Source organism: Podarcis cretensis (genome assembly GCF_951804945.1).
Source record: "Podarcis cretensis genome assembly, chromosome: 2".
Classification (NCBI taxonomy): Eukaryota; Metazoa; Chordata; class Lepidosauria; order Squamata; family Lacertidae; genus Podarcis; species Podarcis cretensis.
In genome coordinates this window covers 91,730,059-91,753,256 of record NC_137171.1, presented here as the reverse complement: position 1 = coordinate 91,753,256, position 23,198 = coordinate 91,730,059, and the positions used below count along the sequence as shown (strand labels likewise).

Here is a 23,198-nt window from a genome sequence, read left to right as displayed (position 1 = left end):
AAAGAAAATCCTATCCTTCCTTGGCACCATTTGGCCCACCATGCCCAAGAGGAAAGCCTCTGGTTTCTTAGGAAAAGTCCACTTAAGGACCTTCTTAATTTCATTATAGATCATTTCCCAGAAAGCTTTAACCTTTGGGCAGGTCCACCAAAGGTGGTAGAAAGTGCCTTCAGTCTCATTACATTTCCAACACTTATTATTAGGCAAATGATATATTTTTGCAAGCTTGACTGGGGTCATGTACCATCGGTAGATCATTTTCATAATATTTTCTTTTAAGGCATTACATGCAGTAAATTTAATACCGGTGGTCCATAACTGTTCCCAGTCAGCAAACATAATATCATGACCGATATCTTGTGCCCATTTAATCATAGCTGATTTCACCATTTCATCCTGTGTATTCCATTTTAACAGCAAGTTATACATTTTTGATAAGTTCTTAGTATTGGGTTCCAACAATTCTGTTTCTAGTTTTGACTTCTCTTTCTGAAATCCTATTTTCCTGTCCTGTTTAAACGTCTCATTTATCTGATGGTAATGCAACCAGTCTCGAACCTTAGGCTTTAGTTTCTCATAACTCTGAAGTTTCACCCTTTCGCCATCGTATTCTAAAATCTCATGATATTTTGGCCATTTAGAATCCATATTAAGTTTTTTTACTTCCCTAGCTTCCATTGGTGACACCCACCTAGGGGTTTTACTTTCCAACAAATCTTTGTATCTAATCCAAACGTTATACAATGCTTTCCTTACAATATGGTTTTTAAAGCTTTTATACACCTTTACCTTGTCGTACCATAAGTATGCATGCCAACCAAAACTATTGTCGTACCCTTCCAGATCCAAAATGTCAGTGTTCTCAAGAAGTAGCCAGTGTTTCAACCAGCAGAAAGCTGCTGATTCATAATAAAGTCTTAAGTCCGGCAGGGCAAACCCCCCTCTATCCTTTGCATCAGTTAAAATCTTAAATTTAATTCTGGGCTTTTTGCCCTGCCAGACAAATTTTGATATGTCTTTCTGCCACTTCTTGAAACAGTCCATCTTGTCCACAATCTGCAACGTCTGGAATAAGAACAGCATTCTAGGCAATACATTCATCTTAATAGTAGCAATTCGGCCTAACAAGGAAAGTTTCAACCTTGACCATATTTCCAGATCCTTTTTAACTTCTGACCAACATTTTTCATAATTATCCTTAAATAAGTTCACATTCTTGGATGTTAAGTTTACCCCCAGGTATTTTACCCTTTTTGTTATTTCCAAGCCTGTTTCATTCTGAAAACTCTCTCTTTCTTCCATTGTTAAATTTTTTTCCAACACTTTCGTTTTTTGTCTATTCAATTTAAAACCTGCTACTCGACCAAATATATCAATCAGTTCTAATACTCTTTTAGTACTAGTGTCTGGCTGTTGCAAAGTCAATACCAGATCGTCTGCAAATGCTCTTAATTTGTAATGTCTAACTCCGACCTGAACTCCTTTAACCAACTGGTCCTTTCTGATCATGTTTAACAAAACCTCCAGGACTGATATAAAAAGCAAAGGGGATATTGGGCAACCCTGTCGTGTACCTTTTTCTATAGGTATTTCTTCTGTTACCACGTTATTTACAATTAATTTGGCCTTTTGTTGAGAATATATTGCACCTATACCGTTTTCAAAACCTTGGCCTACCCCCATCCCTTGGAGATTCTTTTTCATAAAGGTCCAACAAATGTTGTCAAAGGCTTTCTCCGCGTCCACAAAAATCAAAACTGCTTTCCTGTTAATATCAACGTCCAGCAGCTCCAAAATGTCTATAATGTTTCTCACATTGTCTGACATATGTCTACCTGGGAGAAAGCCTGTTTGGTCCTTATGAATCTCTTCTGCTAACACTCTTTTCAATCTTTTTGCCAAAATGTCTGCCAAAATTTTGTAATCCACATTGAGTAAAGATATAGGGCGGTAGTTTTTAACCTGGTTCTTCTCAGTCTCTGTTTTCGGTATAAGTGAGATGAAAGCCTCTTTCCACGATTCAGGTGCCTTTTTCCCCTTCAAAATTTCATTGCAAACTTCCTTCAATGGTTGTATCAGCCATTCTTTCAGCATTTTGTAGTATTTGGCCGTCAGGCCATCTGGTCCTGGTGATTTTCCCAATTTCATGTTTTGAATGGCACCCTCTATTTCTTGTTCTGTTATTTCCTCATTTAAGATCCTTTTACTTTGTTCTGAAATTTTTGGTAGACCGTATTTTCTGATGAATTCTTCTATTTCTTGTTCGTTGATTGGCCCTTGTGCATACAATTTCTTAAAAAAACTTTGAAAACAATTGTTGATCTCATTGGGTTTGTGGATAATTTTTCCATCCATTTCTAGACTTGTTACAGTATTCATTTTCTGCCTTTTTTTCAGTTGCCATGACAGAAGTTTCCCACATTTATCCGCTGATTCAAAAGTTCTTTGTCTCATTTGCTTTATCTTCCATTCTATTTGTTGGTTCATAAGCTCCATGTACTGCATCTGATAAAACTTTATTTCTCTCAAAATCTCATGGGACTTTGGTTTAGACCTCAACTTCTTCTCTCCTTCTTTTATTTTTTCTAAAAATTTTTCCTTCTTCTCATTTTGTTGCTTCCTCTTTATAGAATTTTGTTGAATTAGGAAACCTCGCATCACGGCTTTGCTTGCGTCCCAGATTATTCTTTTTTCCACATCTGTTTTCCTGTTGATCTCAAAGTAATCTTTTAATGTTTTAAGGGCCTTCTTGTGGATCTCTTCATCCTTAAATAGGGTGTCATTCATTCTCCATCTAAAGGATCCAGTTGTTGTTAGTTTCATCTCCATCTTCACCGCGTTATGGTTGGAGCACGTTTTTGGACATATTTCTACTTTTTTTGTTCTTGGCGCCAGACTGCTAGAAATCCAAATTTGGTCTATTCTTGTCCATGTCATTTTTGCTTCAGAGAAGAAAGTTCCCTCCCTCTCTAGAGGATTCTTTGTTCTCCAAATATCAATCAAGTCCATTGTTTCAGTCATTTCGAAAAAGATCTTTGGTAGTCTCCCTTCTTTTGAGATCACTTGTCTCTGTGCTTTGTCCATATTTGTTGAGACAACTCCATTCATATCTCCCATCATTAGGATTTTATAATCTAAAAAGTCAACTAATGTCTCATGCAACTTCCTGAAGAATTCGGCCTTCCCTTCATTTGGGGCATAAACTCCCACAATTAGTATCTTTTCTCCTTGGATTTGTATTTCAATTGCCAGGTATCTTCCTTGTTCATCTTTAAATATCAATTTTGGAACCAACTTTTCCTTTGCATAGATCACCACACCTCTTTTCTTTACTTTGTCTGATGAGATAAATTCTTGACCAAGTCTCTTATTTATCAGTAATTTCCTGTGTATCCTGGCAATATGGGTTTCTTGCAAACATATTATATCTAATTGTTCTTTCTTCAAAATGTGAAAAACCTGTCGTCTTTTCCGAGGAAGGTTCAAACCGTTACAGTTCCAACTAAGGAGTTGCAGAGACATTTTGTATTTAAGTATTTAAGTAGCTGTTCCTCCAACTGCTCCAAGCTTCTGCTCTTCCTCCGATGGTGGTGGTAAAAGTCCAAATGACAAATTTGCTATATCAGGCGGTTCCCTCTCCTCCACGGTTCCTTTCTGCAAATCCTCCAGGTATCTCTCCAGAAATTGTTCTTTGTCCTGAATTGTTTTTATTTTAATCTTCCTTCCTTTAAAGTTAAAGGACAATCCTTGTGGAAACTCCCATCTGAATGGTATGGTGTTTTTCTTCAGCAGATCTGCTAGGCTTTTATAATATGTTCTCACCTCTAAAATGTATTTGGGGATGTCCTTAAAAATCTGTATCTGACAATTTTGGATCACCAATGCCTTCTGATAATGCAGATTCAATATTTTATCTCTTTCTTCTTTTGATCTCAGTGTAATTAAACAATCCCTTGGTTTTTTATCCTGCTTTCTACCCAATCGAAAAGCTGATGTTATCTCAAATTCATCCTCTTCCTCCCATTCCTCCTGCCAAAAAGTTATAATGTTCTCTGTAAGAAATTTCACAAGGTTGTCCCCTTCCCCTTCAGGCACCAATCTAAGTTTTAAGTTCTTCTCTTTACGTTGAAGTTCCAGTAAGGAGAGGGCTGCATCATGCTCATTCACTTTTTTAATAATAGGCCCAAACTTTTCCCTTGTCTCTTCAGCCGTTATTTTTGCACTTTCTGCAATCTTTCGTGTTTCTGAATTTTCCTGAATTAATCTATTTATAGAATCTGTGTTAGATTTAACACTAGCTGTATTCACATCCAATCTTGTTGTCAACTCAGTTAGTTTTTTAGAGTTCTCTGTCGATAGCTTTGTCAGTGCTTCCAGGGATTGATTTATTTTAAGTAGTGCCTGAGTCATAGGATCCATGGAAGCTGGTGTTTTTTCCTGTGCAGCTGAGACAGTTCCTGATATAGAGCCCCTTTTCTTGTGAGATTGTTTTGCTTTCAGCCTTGTTACTATCTCTTCTGTAGGGGCACTCATATCCTCAAGGTCGTTTTCACAGAGTTGATTTCCAAGTGGAAAATCCCACTGTTACTTTTCCCAGTGCAACAGTTTCACTTGAGACCCTCTAGAGGGAGCATTCAATTGTATCCAAGTGGCAAGGATAAAGAGAAACAAAGAAGCAAGGAAGTATAACAGTAGCCAAAAGTTTCCAATATCCAAGCTGTAACGTCTCTATCTTCTATGTGGCCAAAATGCAACAGAATAATTCTAAGGTCCGGTAACTTTGTTACAAGCAAACCCCCGCTTCTCAAAGTTTGACAGTCCACGTCCCGGTGCCTTATTTGGGCAGCCCGACCCAGGGGGATTTGGCAATGGAAGATCTTAATTTTCCAATAATTTTCCAGCAGGTTAACAGCGTTCCAGTCCCTTCCCCCCTCCTCCTGCCAATCTGGGGGGAAGTTTTAAGTCCGATGTCAGTTTGACAGCTTAAAAAAATAGAAAGGTTCCCTTTAAATGCAGCTTGATTTTCGTTGCTTTATCTGCCTCCGGGGAGGCAGACTTCCTTAATTTATGCCTTTCCCGTTTTCAGCCGAATTTCTTATTTAATGTCCCGTTACTTTTCCAATCTTACTCACGGGTGCTGTGGTCAAATTCCAATTGCAGGAAGGAATCGGCGCTCTCCGCTCATGGCGACGCGGCTTCACTCCGCTAGCTGGGTGACGACTCTCAGCACCGCGCTTACCCCGATGCCGCTCAGAAGCCTTTAAAAAGGCTCCCTCACAGTGCCGGGGGGCGCAAAAGGTGCCCACCGAATCTCCTTTGTTCACAGGCTCCGCGCCTGTGATTTTAGGGGTCCCCCGCTTGCCGTAGCGGGTAAGACCCGAACTAACGAAGCAGTCCTGCCTCGGAGCTCGAGGCTCGGACCGCCATTAAGCGCTGGCGCCGACCGGAAGTCCCTGTCTCTTTCCGTATGAACCTACCCAGACTCTGAGATCATCTTCTGGGACCCTTCTTTGTGTGCCTCCTCCTTGAGGAGTCCGGAGGATGGCAACACAAGAACGGGCCTTCTCTGCAGTGGCTCCCCATCTGTGGAATGCGCTCCCCATGGAAGTTTGCCTGGCACCTTCACGATATACCTTTAGGTGCCAGGCAAAAACGTTCCTTTTTAACTGGGCCTTTGGTTGATCTGATTTACATCCTATGCCCTTTTAACATGTGGGGGTTTTTTTTGGGGGGGGGCTATTTTTATTATGCATTTTGTGGTTTTATATCTTGATTTTATTCTGTGATTCGCCCTGAGACCCCCGGGTATAGGGCGATATATAAATTCAATTGATGGTGATGGTGATAATGATGATAATGATAATGATATAATGATAATGATAATGATAATAGAATCCTTAGTCAAGGTAGGGGGCCAGGGGCTGAGGGCCCTATCCCCCACTTCAAGGAAACAGAATACCCAGTTAAAGGAGTCCAGGGGGAGGTGCTTCTGTCTGGATGCCCAAATGGAGGACATTGGGCTATAGCACCCCCCATTATGGTAGTCTTTGAGGGATCACCCTAATGTGTTGTAAGTCATTGGGCAGATCTTAACCCAGGATTCACCCTGCCAAATAAGCAGCTGGCAGATGGGTGGGATGTTTCGGGATACACATTCAATGCCTATGCCAAAACCTACTGGCACCTGTAATCAATAAAGTTGTGGCCTGTTTGATCCCAATATGTTTGTCCTGGGTCTATTACTTCTTCCTGTGCCATAGCCCCCCACTCGTCAGGGGCTCACTGTACCTGTACCTGTGTACCTGTGTGTGCAACTCCAACTTCATTCAGCCTCAGTCAGCATGACCAATGCTCAGCCCTGTCTTAGTGGGGAAATGGCAGGAAATGATAACCACATGGGAATTTTTTTCTGTTGAAGTTGACTGTGTTGTCATCGCGATTGGGCATTGCATTGTCCCCATTTCTCAATTTGCTAAGCGGTTTGCTGCCTTCATTGTTAGGTACCGCTTCTCCCCCAATATCAAGTTCACTGAGTGACCTATTATCAGGGCTCTGGGACGTTGCTTCCATCCTCCCATTTAGTTCTAAACTCCGCATCTTCAACATCATAATGTCCATGCGAAGGAATAAGGCCCCCGGCCCAGACATGGTCCCGTTGGACCTTTTCCTGACTGATCCTCTTTGGTGGAGTGAACAGTTGACTCCTGTATTCACCGCTATCTCCTCCGCATTAGACATCCCCGACTCCTGGAGAGAAGCTACAATAGTTCCGATTTTCAAAGGCGGCCAGCCAAACAGCCCTAGGAATTATCGCCCCATCAGCTTACTATCTATTCCGGGGAAAATATTTGCCGCTGTCTTACTGGAAGAACTTCTTTCATGGGTCCATGAGAGAAACATTCTACCGCCAGAACAGATTGGCTTCCGGAAGTCAGCATCAACCATGGACCACTGTCTAACTCTTTATCACCTTGCCAGTAAATACACTGCACCAAGGCAAGGCCACCTGTTTGCCGCTTTCATGGACCTGGAGGCCACCTTTGATTCCATTCCTAGGCAGAGATTATGGTCCAAACTTGCCCATCTGGGAATTGATCCGCACCTCCTCTCCCTAATTATTTCCCTTTATTCAAACACCACAGCTCGCGTTCGAATTGGTCCCAACGGCTCCCTTACCACTCCATTCCCAACGGCCAGGGGCATTCGACAAGGTTGTCTCTTGGCCCCTTTACTGTTTAATCTTTATCTTCATGATGCCCTTTCCCCTTTGAAGCTAGCAACTAAGTATCCTCCTCACTTAGCAGGCCACCCCGTTGCTTCCCTTTTCTATGCGGATGATGCCGTCATCTTATCCAGAACAGCTGCGGACATAGCAAATGCAGTTAATGCATTTATCACCTATTGTAAGGCGGAAGCTCTTAATATTAATTATAAAAAATCGAAAGTTCTCCATTTCACTCGTTCCCGCAAACTCAAGCTGGGGCCGCTTAAGATCACAGGTGGCTACTTAGAAAAGGTAAAAGCCTTTAAATATCTAGGCTTAATATTTACTTATAATCTCTCCTGGACCACCCATCTACAATCTGCCTCTCTTGCTGCAACCACGACCTCTAATGCCATTGTCCGATTTTATCACCAGAAGGGCGGCATATACCTTCCAGCAGCAATTCAAATATTTAATGCCAAAGTTGTCCCTAAATTATTATATGGCTGCGAAGTATGGACTACAGCAATATCAGGTAACTTGGATCGCCCACTTCACATGTTTCTGAGATCTCTTTCCGGCATCCCGAGATGTGTCTCAGGTGCAGCCCTACGACTTGAGTTCGCCCAGCCCTCAATTGTAAAACGAGCATGGAGTCGAGCCATTTCCTATAGCTCCCACCTACTAGCATCGGATGCTCGAATTAGAGGTGGTTTCTCCAATTTGATCCTAAGAGATATTCATAATTCTCCTTGGAAAACTACAATTAATCTCAAATTCCGCTCTCTTCTCAATTTGAACCGTAACACTGTTTTTAACTTAGAGTGTATTAGCCCGGCGGCCCTACCTCTAATCAAAAAGAAGCTACAGCAACTTGACTTCTCTAACACAGCTTCCCATGCAAGAGGGCCGTGTTCAGGCTTAGCCCTAGCTATTCCACCCCCTGAAGGGATCCCTCTATACTGCTTCACAATTCCTTCGGAGGCTAAGCGAAGGGCCTTCACCTGTGCCCGTCTCAACTGTTTCCCTACAGCAGTTTTGTCGGGTCGCTATTCCAGAGTTCCCATCGCAAATAGAACATGCTCCTGCAATAACACGGCTCTGGAGACTATGGAACATGTAATGCTCTTCTGTCCCAACTGGACAGATGAAAGATCTCGGTTTCTAACTCCTCTCGTGAACAAGTTTCATCTCCCAATCCAGCCCTGGATAGTGTCCCTTCTTCTGCAAGATTCTGACTGTTGGATTACCGAGATGACAGCTAATTTCCTGCTTAGTGTGATGAAGAGGAAAGCGGCACCAACTCCTTCTTTAACACCACACATGTAGTCGATATGCCGCACAATCGAACGTGTTTTTGTATTCTCTGTCACTCGATGTTTTAAATCCCCCGTTACTTTTGTTATCCTCATTTTCTCAAAGTATTCCCCCAGGACGACATCCACTTTTATCTCCCCACCCCCATTTTATGTTGTTATTTCTATGTATATTATGCTATGGCCGTATGGCTAATGCAATAAAATCGATTGATTGATTGAAGTTGACTGTGTACATTCATCACTATAGTTTTCTCCAAATAGAATTTGCTTTCTTCTAGCCATATGAGTGCCTCTTCCATCCAATAATGATGAAAACAGCTTTATTCAAATAAAGCTCTCAGTTTTTCCATTTCACATGTCCATTGCCACAGTGATTCAGTGGTGTCTGTCTTTCCAGAAAGGATGTTTCCGTCACTTTGATTTTAATCAGGTATTGCAACCAAGAAATGTTTTCTGTACATCTCATACAAAAGTGGAGTACCCAAGCTTAGCCGCCTTCCTCTATCCCATGCGGTGTGAGAATACAGAACACTGTTACCTGTGAAGAAACATTGCATCTCTGATCTGAGTAGTAAGTTCTCATTAAACTGTAGTAGACTAGAACAAATGAGCTAATCAGGAAATACCTTAATCTCTTCAGAGCCTCATCATTCCCATTTCAGGAGCTCAGACAAGCAGCTAATCTGCTGGCAAGATTGGAAATGAACTACTGGTGACAAATTATTAATTCTAACCTGGTCCACAGGTAGAGAGAGAGAGAGAGAGAGAGAGAGAGAGAGAGAGAGAGAGAGAGACTTGCCTTGTGAATAAGGTATTTTAATCCCCCCTCCCCCCACTTTTCAGTTTTCTCCTGAAATTGTATCTTCATCAAAACCTCTTAGGCTATACCTGTTGTGTTCTTCAACCGCACAATTGTTTTAGTTTCCAGCCTTAGTTTCAAAGCAATAGCACCGTGAAGCCTGTTTCAACTTCCCAACTCTCCCTTATTTATTTTGGGAGACTCTTCCTTTGCCTGACCATTGAAAATACTGGCAAACCTACCAACTATTCCTGGTGTGATTCATGTGCACACTCTAATGCAGGTGAGTTTCAGAATAATGTTGTTTAGTTGTTTAGTCATGTCTGACTCTTCGTGACCCCATGGACAAGAGTACACCAGGCACTCCTGTCTTCCACTGCCTCCCGCAGTTTGGTCAAACTCATGTTCGTAGTTTTGAGAACACTGTCCAACCACCTCGTCCTCTGTCGTCCCCTTCTTCACAATCATACTCAGTTGCTTTTCTGTAAGCGTCTAGGCCAGGGTTTCATATGTTCTAAAAAATAATTATTCACATCGCAGAACACCTTCACTGTGTTTGTCACATGACAAACTTAGGCCTAAGTTTGCTAAGCAAAACTGAAGGATTCCACTTCTATGTCATGGTTAAAATATATCCATCAACAACATTATTATTTGGATTCCTACATTACATAGTGTATATAACTATAAACTGCTGCTTTTTCTCAACTGAGTAGATGGTGTATTATGTCCATACCTACTTTTGAAGAAGTAGTAAGGGGAAATAGTATGTTCTTTGGAGACTGGAGAATGTACAAAATGCAGTTGAGCTATGCACACTCCCAAAGGCCTGTTGGAGATTGTGTATATTGGCTGGGAAATGTGCACAATTCCCTCTTCATGGAAGGATTATTTTGCACATTCTCCTTGAGACCTAGTTAATGTGCAAAATGGCCAATTTTTATGAATGTTAACTGCTAAACTTGCAGTCCTTTTAACATAGTCACATAAACAGAAAGAAAGTGGAACAGTATTAGCTTCAGGTGTATTGTATGTTTGTCTACAGAATGCCCTTTAGGTATACTGTTACACTTGTTGCAGAAAAGTATCTTTCCCTTTCCTCTGCGTATCTTATTTGTAAAGGATGGATCCATGTTGCCTAATTTTTAAAACTAATGAAAATCTATTTTTGCATTAAAGGTGTCCAATGAGTCTATATATTTAGAATTATTTGCGGAAGCAGAATACCAGCACCTGCAATCTGGAAAAAAAAATGTAAGAATTGCTTGTTAAATAAAGTTCTCTCTTCTATTTTGAAACGAAGGATAAACAGAAACGAGCCATGTCTATATGAACAGCTGTGCTTTTGGGGGGTGGGGAGATCACAGGGGTATCAAAAATGTCTACTTTAAGCTTTTTAATTCTATGCTAATCATGGCATGGATGGGAAGGTGGCAGAAAAGGGAGATAAGAAAATGCATTCTCCAGCACTGCATGAACTGAAACAAGGCCTTTGTTTCTTCTCCATGACCTTTTGCTATGCATCTACCAAGTACTGTTTAGACTTGACTGGTTTTCAAGCAGTGACAGCAGTTGCAAGAGGGACAGCTAAGGTGTGGCATATGTTAAGGAGGGGGTTCAGAAGTGTGCCTCTTTTGTGATTTAGGGAACCAATCCCTAATTTTTTATCTTTTTCAGACAGTTCTGTGTACAGTTTGCTACCTACAAAGGAACGTGGGCTTGCTACATCTCATGAATTTTAAGAGAAACATATCAAGACTATTTTGAAGCGATCAAGGGTTTTTATTACTATTGGTGGGACCACTCTTGGGCCACGTGTCACAGGATCAAAGGAGTCCAAAGGTCCTGTGGATCTTCTATGCATGAAAAAGAAGGAAGGAGTAGAAAGGCGAGACGAGGAATAGGGGACCTGTGACGCTCCAGACATCCTTGGATTCTAACTCCTATTAGCCATTGTAGTGCCAGGATAACAAATGGGCAAGGATACTGGGAAAGATATTCAGACAATGGACCACAAGTTCCTCATTCCTAGAAGAGGGGCTGGATTGATGCAAAGGGTGGGAATGGATTTGTGCTCTTCAATAATGTCTACTATGGCTTGCTATACTTCTGGTTGCACAATACAGTAATACAGTATAGAGCCGATGGCACATATAGCCCACAAACTAAGAACAGGGAAAGGAAGGATGATTTTGCAATTTCCCAAACATTGCAAGTGAACATGGGAGGAGGAGCAGGAGGAGGATGAAGGGAAGCAGTGTCCAAAAAAAACAACAACAAAGATTGTGAGGTACCCCCTCATTGCCTGATTAACTCTATTTGGCAAGGATGCTTCACCTGACAACTCCATATGCTTGTACAATGGATGCTGCAGTGCTAAACACACGTACATAGCAGGTCTTAGACTTATTTCTGAGTAAACGTGAATCGGATTGTGCTATGAACCAGCAGATTGGCTGATGAACTGTTAGTGTATAATGTATTTCGTCTTTGCAGAGAATTATTGATTTGCTTATTGAAGAGGAATGTTGCCTGCCTTATTACCAATGAGCCTTAAAGAGAGTTCTAAAACAGTGTTTCTATGAGCTGCTCGTAGCATTATTTCCAAGGATGGCCACTGAGGTGCTGCTAGTGCAGGATCGACACTGCATGTGTATGAAAGTCATTACCAGTGACTGTTAAGAGGTGGAAGAAGGGGAAATGTCAGCTACTGCTTGCAAGTGCACAGCTGTTGATGGGCTACCACAAGGATGCGGAACCTCTGGCCTTCTGGATGTTGCCGGACTGCAACTCCCATCACCCCTGACCACTAGTCATGCTGACTGGGGCCAGTGAAAGTTGGAGTCCAGCAACATCTAGAGGGCCAGAAGTTCCCTGTCCCTTGGCTATCAGGTGCAGCTCATTGCATGACCATCAGCTGTACGCTTGCATAACGCCAAGGGAACCAGTCCCTGCTTGTTCTGCCATCTCCTGAAAGTTGCTGGGAATTACTTATGTTCCCTTCCCCATTCAGCTGCTCCACAGAGGTGTCCAGTCATTCCCCCGCTACACACTCTGGCCCTGCCATTTCTGTGTGCAAGTACATTTTACACTGTTCGTGGGACTTCTGCCAAAATTGGGTGCCCCCAGTTTTCCCTTCTTCCTCACAAATTGCCCCAATATTTACAATGTTGTGTGTTTCCCCAAAAAATGTGTTCCCCAGTGGGGTGCAGCAATAGCCTCCCAGCAGCAGCAACATCACCTGCTGCTTATGAAGAGAGGAAGGTTAAAGGAGCAACAAGGCCAGGGTTCTGCAGGGATGCCAAAGGGAGTGTCAGATTGCTTCAGCCTGTGCAATATGTAGGCCTTATCTCAATGCCGTCTCACAATGCTGCTGACAGGAGGCTATTGATGAGGCTCTACTAAGGCTCCTGAATTTCACATACTTTTTTTAAAAAAGCAATGTAAGTAATCTCTCTCTCTCTCTCTCTCTCTCTCTCTCTCTCTCTCTGTGGGGGGGGGTGGGGGTGGGGGTGGGGGTGTGTGTAAAACTTGTACTGTAGCATCAAGTGGCAGAGAAGCCTTGTATCATTCCAAAAAGTACTCACAATTCTATAGGGAACTGAGGATTCTTAACACAGAACATTGACATTATCCTCTTTGTCAACATTCTCTGTTAAGAAATCCTCAGTTCCTCATAGATTTGTGAATACCGCTTGGAACAATATATGGCTTCTCTGTCATTTGATGCTCCTGTACAGATTTTATACCCAAAGCATTTTGAGTGTCAATAATCCATTGCAATGTAATGTCAAGTTTTCAAATGAGTTTACCTTGGTGGCTGGCTAGAGAAAGATGCTTGAAATAATAGTTAGCACTGTAAGCATTTTTTCCCTGAGAGGAAATTTATGTGGCAAAATAAAATGAAATAGGTGTACAAAAAAGGAACAATTCAAATATAATGTCTCTGTAATGTCTTTTGGCAACACATGCAATACGTTCATATTTTAAACCTGATGTTTATGACTCATAAAGTGTAACGATGGTCCACTGAGCTCATATATATGGGAAATGGATATAATCAACCAGCACATAGGAAATCAACTGTACAAAATCTGTAAAAAACAACAACTGCCTAGAGGATAACTAACCATTCTCTCTGAAAATTTATAACTTGTATACATTGTGATGTGGTATTACCAATTATACACAAATCCTCAAAGACACATCCTAACTTTAAGAAATTCAAATGATCGTTGATTAAGCTTCCATTAGGAACAGTGCTTGTTTAAAAGGGGCTTTTGTCACTGTAATTCTCCACAGGGCTAATGAATGATCAAACTGAGACACATACAGAGGTGATCAGATGAAGAATAAGACATTTGTATCTAGCCAGAATCCTTGCTTCTAATGCTAAGGTGGGTGTCATTTGAAGTCTATCTCCAATTTTATTTCTACACCACCTGGAGAGCTTTTTATCAAATGGTTTATAAATCTTCTAAATAAATAACAAAAAGTAACCCACTTCAGATCTTAGATAGTTTATTGTTCAGCAACAGTCTGCAACTAAAAGTTTAGGGCTCACAACACAAGTACAACACCCATGCAGAGAATTCAAGTTCTGGAAGAATATTTCATGTATACACAATGTGTGCATAGTAAAAGCAGATCATCCATTGAATCTTCTAATCACTGAAAAGTAGTGTTCAGGTCGAAAGTGGAAAATGTACTGTCACCACCACTGTGGAGTAATAGTACACTGGTCTTTAAGAGGGGTTGATATGAGAGGGAAGTGGCTGAGATTGGTTGTTACTTAGCAAGGAGGAATAGAGAGAGATCCCTGCAGCACCGTAAATGTCTTTACAAGTTAACAATATTATTTTCTTAAACATCAGAAGCCTGATTTATTAACAGAGAAAGCAGCATAAGCCCCATTATCCCCTCCTTCAAATTATGCACAGCATAATCTACTGTTAAAATGCTGCTGCCATCATTGTGTTTGATTTAATTCCATTATCAGTTCTGCAACCTCAAAGTATAATTATTAATAAATGTGATATGTTCCTGTTTTTTGTACAATATACCAGTGAACAGCTGGAAATGCCATTCCTTAGAAGAACTGACTCCTACTATTCTCTAATAATATTTATTTGTTCTTTTCTTACATTTGCCTTGATTTAGAATAAACTCTCCAGACATTTCCTGGTGGGGTTTCTCTTCCCTGCTGATGACCCTGCCCACCCACCTTTATGCAGAGAACCACCAGGAACCCAACTGAACATGCCTTCTGAAATTAAAAAAGGAGGAAGATCAATATCTAGGTATTGTCAGTAGCAGCTGTTCACTATTTATCACAAAGACTTTGACTGAATTTGTAGCATGTGTAACACAGAACTAATTAGAAATGTTCATTCTCTGTAAAATCCTGGTAATTAGTGACATGGGGGTTACTAATTTAATTGGCAGAATTGAATTTAGCAGAGAATTGGCAGATCTGGTTCTAGAGGTTTAATTACATGGAAAATACAGGTATTTGTTTGATGAGTGGACTATGTTACTTTATTCTTAGACATTCCTATGATATGCAAAAATTAACCATATTTATTTAGTTATTTGCTCATTAAAATATTTCCTTATCATGAGTCCTGACAATAGGCTTCACCTCCAGGCTCTGCCATGCCTCTTTTTCATTTTTCTATGGCTGATAACCAGATGACTGATTCCTCCTCCAAGGAAAAAGGAAAACATGCTAACTGAGAGTGTCACAAGAATCACACATGAAACACCAAGGCTTAAGTGCCAGTAAAGTCCCTATTGCACATTGTGATGTCTGGAAGTTTGGCTTTGGCTTGGAATGAGACCCATGATGGGAATGTAGAAATTATGGGGTCTAACCTATTCAAAAGGAATCCAGAGATTTCCAACCAGTAGATAATGATCTCCCTGTAGATTCCCAGCTGATCCTGGTAGATCATGGGATCCTTATTGTGTATAAAAAGTTACAGGGGGGAGCAAAAAAACTCGGCACTTCCGGGTTAGCGCGATCGGCTAATGGCGGATTCCCTCCGAGCTCCGGAGGGAATCGGCTCTACTGGAGACGGGTCCTACCGCGATGGCGACGCGGGGACCCTTAGAAACCGCAGGCGCGGAAGCCTGCGAACTTGGTGACTCGGTGGGCACCTTAAGCGCCCCCCGACCCACGAAGAGCCTTTTTAAAGGCTACGGAGAGGGTACGGAGAGTGGCATGGTGCTGTGAGTAGACCGCTACTGCAGTGGAGCGAAGCCGCGAGCCATGGCCAGAGAGCGCTGACTTTTCTCCCTGAAATTCGGACTTGAAATAACCCGTGAGTAGAATGGAATTTGGACTTTAAAACTTTTATCCTTGAATTTGGTACGACTGGGGGATGTGCTAAAGGGAAGTCCGCACCCCCCCTACCTACAAAAAATTTAAAGCAAGGATCGGAGAACTAAGGTGGAGAGATCTTTTCTTTTCGGCGTGATTTAAAAGATAATATTTCCATGAATTTGACAGAAGAAGATTTGTGCTGGAGAGTAAGAGTGGAATTTTAGAAATTTTTGTCTAAAAGGACCCGGGAGTGTCCTGTGTGTGAGCTGGAGGAAAAGGAACAAGGAGTTTGACAGCTGTCAAAGGAGCTGTCAAACGGGCAGTTAAAGTTAAAAATCTTATTATTTAACATCTCTCTGGACTAAATTTGTTACATTTGAATCAAAGTGGTTGGGAACAAAGTAGTTATAAATAACAAAGTAACGGACTGTTGGGAAAGGACTATTAAGTAACCAGAATCCCCCTAGGGGGAACTCTGAAACATTACAATGGCTGCAGATGGAAAATTACAGGCAGAGATAGAAAGAATGTTTTTTCTCGTGGGAATACTGCAAGAGCAGAGCATGGCTATGAACAAACAACTTATAACCTTGAACTCTAAAACAAGCAACTCTGCTGAATGCACAAAGGATCTGACTGGGAAAAAATCTGCAGCTGAATCAGAAGAGACATCTTTGGAACTGGAGGAGAGGGAAGAAGGAGTGGAGAAAGTACAGGTGGAGAGTACCAACCAGAAGCCTACATTGCTAGAACATAGAGAAGAAGACCTTTGGATTACAAATCTGTGAAAGATGCGAAAGAGGAAGGAGGAAGCCCCTGGAACACTTGGAACACTGGAATTTAAAAGAAATAAGAAATATGATTGGGGCTTCCTCTTTGAGTATGGGAGATCAGTTGACCTTTTGCAGCAGCTGTTACCAAGTATTTCGGATGGAAGAAAATCTGATGAGACTGTGCCAGAGCTCCTTCGAGAACTGAGGACCAACAAAGAGGGCTACCAACAAAACCGGCAGAGAGAGACTGACAGAGACTTGAAGGCCTCAGATGTGAGGAATCCAGGCTAAGAACTGTCATTGTGGACATTTATTCGGGAAGGGACAGAAACCAGGGTGGGGAGGGAGGGGAGAACAGAATTTCAAAATTTTTATGACCTTTGTGTTTGGCTATTATGACCTATATTTAATATAAAAAGGGGGAAATTCGTGGAAGGGAATTTGGGTCGACCTTAGAAAAGGATTCAACATTTATAAGAAAATTGGATAAGTAAAATTTGGCCAAGTAATAAGAATTATTTTTTTAAAAAAATAATAATAATATGTAAAGGATGAGAGATAAGAACTTGCTGAGCTAATTATTTGAATTAGGATGTATGAAGGGGGGGTGGGGGGAAGTCAGGAAGTGGGGTTAAGAAAGTAAGGATATGAAATTATACATGTTTTGTCTTTGTCTTTTCTTTTTTTTGTGTGTGTGTGTTTATAAAATGTGAAAATCCAATAAAAAATTTTAGTAAAAAAAAAAACAACAACTCTGTGCAAGCCTACCCCCCCAAAAAGCTCAACAACTCTGGTCAATCCACTCACCCCATGCATGCTCATCCTCCCCACAATGACAATGGGTAGACTACTGCCGGTTTTTTAATACTGGGAGTAGATCACAGTCTCTTGGGAGCTGGACATGCCTAGACCAAACAGGAAGAGATGAGCAGCATCTCTGGAAATTGCTCCTGGTATCAAAATATTTCTGTGTGTCTAATTCTCAGCTTGGAAATTTCCTCAACTGATGGACAGCTGCTCTGAGTGACTTCTTGTGCTCCATTATCTGCAAAGCCCATGGCTTTCTAAATACAGAGAAATGTTTTAGGGAAGTCCTCTAACAGGATTTGATCTGTTATGATGTTTGGCTGTTTCTTTTCAAAGCAAAATTTAATTATTACCTTTGCTGAGCATAATGATGATGGTTGCTGAGCATGACCTATATTTACTGGATCATAACCAGGACCACATTCATGTAGCTCAGGTGCATATCTGGAATTAGAAACCCCCAAGGACTGCAATAGTTTCCTATATGAGTCAGGTAATGTTAGATGCAAGAAGTGTGGCACTCTTGCACACAGCACTCCCCAACACACAGGGCAAAGGTCATCCCTGAACAAAGGCCTATCCATTCATTGAAACCCTACAAATTGTTGTGCCTCAGTTGTAGAAGCCCTTTTCTGGACATCTGAAAGTTTCTTGCATTCACCTCTGAATTTTCTTGAACATTTGTGCAATGTCTGTGGGATATTTGTGACAAGAATAACAGATTGCACCTGAATATGGAGCATAGGTCATTCAATGGAGGACACCACAGAAGTAATATGTGATTCATGAGGCCAGTCAGGCTGTGCAACTAACACCAGTAAACAGTTTATGAATAAACCCCCAGCATAAAATGGTTCCATAGCAGAGCTTTAGAGGACACAATGAGCAAGTCAAGAGCTGCATGAAATGCGCTTCGTCTTCTAGGCATGGATGTAATTGAAGATTCAGTATCAATTTTGCTGAGTTATTTTTAATTGTTCTAATTTGCTGGAGCAAATTAGGTGTAGCATTGTTCTCAGCAGGAGATATACATCTGTGCAAATAAGTATGATAATATGCACTTTACAAAAAAGAAAAGAAAACAACTCACAATGAAAAATGGCAAAGCCACTTAGTGTAAATTAATTAGACTTTCTGCCCTTCTAAAATTAGGATGCTGATAGTTTTGAATAGCTGGGATATGATTATTAGCTATGGCTTCTGTCAAGGTCAAGAAAAAATGCTCCCAAATACTAGTTGGTCCTGAATAATGCAAAGTAGGCGAGGCTTTTGTTGTCATTTAACAAAATGTATATACAGAACTGAACAAGAATGGCTTTTCTCCTTTAGCTCACCTTTGACTCCCTCGTCATCTAACCTGTTACTACAACATTTCCTCTCTTGTATGCTTCCTTGATTTCTTTCTCCATCACCAGATCTCCCTCAGCATTTTGATCTGTGGTATAGCAGCCTTTCCTCCAGTAATAGATTACTCTTGGGGCCTGTATCACCACCACAATGATTATGTGGAGGAGCTTGCTTGCTGGATTCAGTGCCAGCCTTGATGTACAGAGTGATGCCACCTCCAGTATGTCCTACCCTGTCCTTTGGTCATTCCCAGAGAGAACCATGTTCCACTCGTTCTCTCCATTTGCTTGCACGAATGGGACTTCCTCTGCTCCCTGCTGGAGCCCCTGCACACACACCTGAATCTACTCCAAGGAGTTAGAGAATCCCACAGAGCAGTTATGGGAGCATAGGAAAAGAAAGCACAGAAAGGGGAAATCCTGTTGTATTTGTTGGTGCACCATTGGCTCTTCCCCTCTATTTTCGGCTTTACCCTTATAGCAAAATCTGCATGAATAAGTGTATGCCTTATTATGCCTGGGGAAAAAGGGGGGAGGCCTAGCAGAGGGCAGCAACCTATATAAAGTAAGGAGCTCATAGCTTACAAGTTAATGAAGTAATCTTTTAGTGTTACAACATGTCTCTGCCTATGACAACTGCAAGAAAACAAATACGTAATATACAATTCAGCAACAGGGAAGATTTTATATCTCTGGACTATAAAATGTTAATGGGATTACAAAGGATCTGATTTGTGTAGTTAAGCTTCATTCTCATAGTTCTGAGAGCATTGTGAGATATATTGGTGGCAGTGACTTCTAATTATTGCCACAGCATGCACTGAATATCTCTAAATTATTTATGTAGTTTGCATAATTCTGCCTCTTTCTATAGACAGATATAGGAGCCAAGTCATCCCTCAGAGGTCTTCATTGCATTAATATATATGGTCAATATGCATTCGTGCCTAGCCCTCACCTGATTAATTATGATCACAGAGGTTGCGTAGTCTCCTTTTTAATTTAAGCCTTGGTTGAAAACTTTATGGTGGTACTCAGAATTAAATTATTAGGCTGGGTGGAAATAAATATTTAAGTGTCATGCGGTTTTAATTGAAAGCTTGATCCCAGAACAGAAATGAATCAAGAGTAACAAGTCTTTCTGGGTCTGAAACGACACTGGTTATTTATGAAAACTAGGCTAGAATAAAATCCCCCTTTCCTTCAGGAATTGATAGGGTGGATTGCAGACACAGTGAAAGGACAGGGCTTGGGGGGGGGGGGACTAACCTCTTAGTGTAGGCATTTAATTAAAGGGATAACCATTTGTGGATGAACTCCAGCCAAGCTTCCTGAACTGAAAGTCATTGTTCCAGTCTCATCACACACCCACAACCCACATCATGTTGTGTGGCAGGTAAGGATGGGGGACAAGAAAGTTCAATCTTAATGGAACCCTGCCCAAGTTGCACTTTTTGAAGCAATATGCTGTGATGCACTTCTTCAACCAAAGAATGTGTACTGAGTTGTGTATATCTAGCAAAACCCTGCATTCAAACACATAGATTAGTGAAAATAACATTAAGTTTGGGGGGAATTGCTTGTTAAAAAATGTGCATATTAGCAGAAACGGGCACTAAAATGCTAATGGATTCATAGGAGGATTCACCCCTCCCCCCCCAAACCCCCAAGAATTGATGCAGAAATGTGGAAGACTGGACTTAAGACAGGAAACCAACAGACACTGAGGGAGTGCTAAGCCCAAGTCATACCCCACCAAACCAGTCAACTCTGGCTCCATTAGTCAGGCATGCCACCCAGGGTGTTCCAGGTCCTCCCAACTAGGCCGGTAACACCAAGGGCAGCCCCACCTAGAGCACATTAGAGTTACTAGCCTTGGACTACAGTGGTTGGACAGGAATGGCCATAGACAAAGCTGGTAAAAGGCATTTCTTAGCCACAGAGGACACTTGGGCCTCTAGTGTCAAAGATGTGTGCAGGGCTAACTCCAAGCTATGCAATTACTCCTTCAGAAGGAGTGCAAACGCCATCCAGAACAGGTAACTTGCCAATTTCCTGAACATGGGAAACTATTGTTGCTATCCTTTAAAGATGTCACCTAAGAAAGAATGACGGATGCTCTAGGCAGTATCCAGCTAACTCATTCTGTCAGTACAAAGATTTCCACTTGCACAATGAATGTTTCCCCTCCCCCCCCCCGTACACCCACTAAATCTGTTCTGGGTTTTTCTGAGCAGATTTAGGGAAGGTGCAGAGTGCACATGGGGACAGGAAGAGGGGAGAAGTTCAACTGAGCAAGTGCACTGACAGAACAAGTTGGTTAGATGCCACCCCATATAAAGAAAAATAATTGATAAGCACAAGATATCAGGATTGATGCATACATATAATCCAAGAACACATTCTTTCAGGAGCAATGAATTATGTTTGTGTCCTTGGGCTATCTGCAGAAAGAAATGTATATAAACATAAGTGGTCCACTAATCCTATCATTAGAGAAGTCCCCCCACCCCGCTACAAGATCTGACAAGTGAAAATTAAATGTTATCCTATGGCAAGCTTTGAAAGTTTCTCACCACTTGGATACAGGGAATAATGATGAAAGTGTTGCATTGCTAGGGACAATTGGAACTGGATCAGTTTAGGAGTGGTTTTGCTTCACAAACCAATCTCTCACATTTTAAAGACATTGACACTGTCAATGCCTGTTAACGGACTCTTCCATTGTCCTTCAGGTTTTTAAAATCATGTTTGCTTGATAGTGTTAATGAACCACCTTGTATATTTTGTGTTTCACTCATATAAGCCAACAGGGGCTGAGCCAGGAGTCCTGTCTCTTTTTTTACCTCCTAAAGCAGATGAGTTTCAGTGCATAACTGTTCATAACATTCATAAGAACCAATCATTGTGCACATTCAGCAGGTCTCATGGATAATGTGCACATAATTCTTCCAGAAAGAAGGGACTGTGCGCAATTCCCAGTCAATACACAGAATCACCAACAGGTCTTGGAAAATGTGTGTATACTGACTAAACTTTGCACATTCTTCAGCCATATGCACAATCCCAATTTTGAACAATGGGAAATTGTATGAAAAATGCACATGTCCATGAAATATGTAACATCAGAATACCCCTTAGTTGCCTCAAAAGGTAAGAGAGAGAAAAAGCTGTAAACCAACCAGAACATTTTACTGAAATTTCTCTTCCACCCCTTTAACAATTTTCTGATGCAATTTATTTTATCATTATTTGATGGGAAATGGTTAAAGAAACATGGGAGGAATTCTTGGCACTAAAAGGAACCATTTTTGTACCTGACGAGACGATGGGCTTCAGCTTACTAAGCAGTTCTGAAGAAAGAGCATCAAAGCTGGAAAGCATACACACAGTGGCAAGTTTCTCTCCTTCGCGCAAAGTATTAATGCTTAGCTCTCCGCCTTGAAGCTAGATAACAATGCTTTATTTATTTCCTGGCACAGCAATTGCTCTTTGTTACTCAGTGGTCTCAGTGAATTAATGGAGATCAGAGGGGAGAAGAAAAGAGAGACTAACATCCATTTCATGGTTGGCATTTCAGCCTCAGTTCTTTGTAATGATTTCCATTTATCAACAATCAGCTACTGATTGCAGCTGCCCACCTCTTCTTCCTACCTGAACCAAGGTATACCTGCAAGCCACAGTTTTCATTTTCCATTTGGTTCAGACCATCCCCACTCGATTACTACTTTTGCTGATGTCAAAGCTGTGATGACAATCAGCAAAATGGAGAGAATCAATCTGAATTTGTATTTCACTTCTAACAGTGGGCGTTAAAGGAGTCCCGGGGATTGCCACTTCAAGCAGAATTTAATAAGTAATCCATATTATTTATCCACAGTTTACAGGGTCTGAAATCCTGCAGGAAAGCTAGCATCCTCAGTGCCTCCTGATTCAATGAACTCACTGCATCTTTTCCTCCAGTTTTGCTCTTCAGTAGGTGTTTTGGACTACGGTTGCCGCAAGCAAAAGACAGAGATATGTTGTAAATTAAGGTAGCTAAATAATTAACCCCATTAAGGAGTCTCGGAGGGCAAGTTAATAAAGTGCTCGCTGGGACCTGTGGACAATGAATTATATCTCCCACCACTGTGTCTACATGGGCTGGAGAACTAATTTTATGCCACTGTTACACCCCTGGGCTTAACTGTTAGTGATCTTGAAACGGGGTGACATTGCTCTGATACAGAGCATAATAAATATGTTTTGCACAAGGGAAATTAAAAGAAACAAATTTCTGAAATGCGTTTTCTTGAAGATGAATGTATTGTACTTGCCAGTTCCAAAGGTTTAAAAAATATACAGCATTTGAATGTGGAACAAAACCACTCTAAACCCATACCCATGTGCATTAAAAAGACACAAGACACACTTGCAGAAGTGGATAAGAATCTGGTGAAAAACAACACCTGGACCATTGTTGTTGTTGTGTGGCATTTAACAGTGCATAAGAGGCATAAGAAGCTGGCATCTCCCCACTTACACATGTTCGACTTGTGCATGACTGCATATATGCACAGTGCTGGGAAATAATGAAATAAACCACTTTAAACTGCAAAAGGGGCAAAAACGGCCTGAAAAGAGCA

The 23,198-nt window shown here is 41.3% G+C and overlaps 1 long non-coding RNA gene across 1 annotated transcript; it reads left to right on the top strand.

Annotated features, from left to right (window-relative positions):
- The first annotated feature begins 12,950 nt into the window (after positions 1-12,950).
- On the top strand, positions 12,951-22,821 carry LOC307209561. The gene is made up of 4 exons (XR_013835639.1): positions 12,951-13,006; positions 13,625-13,719; positions 14,483-14,622; positions 22,454-22,821. It is a non-coding gene; the product is annotated as an uncharacterized lncRNA (long non-coding RNA).
- Positions 22,822-23,198: the final 377 nt, after the last annotated feature.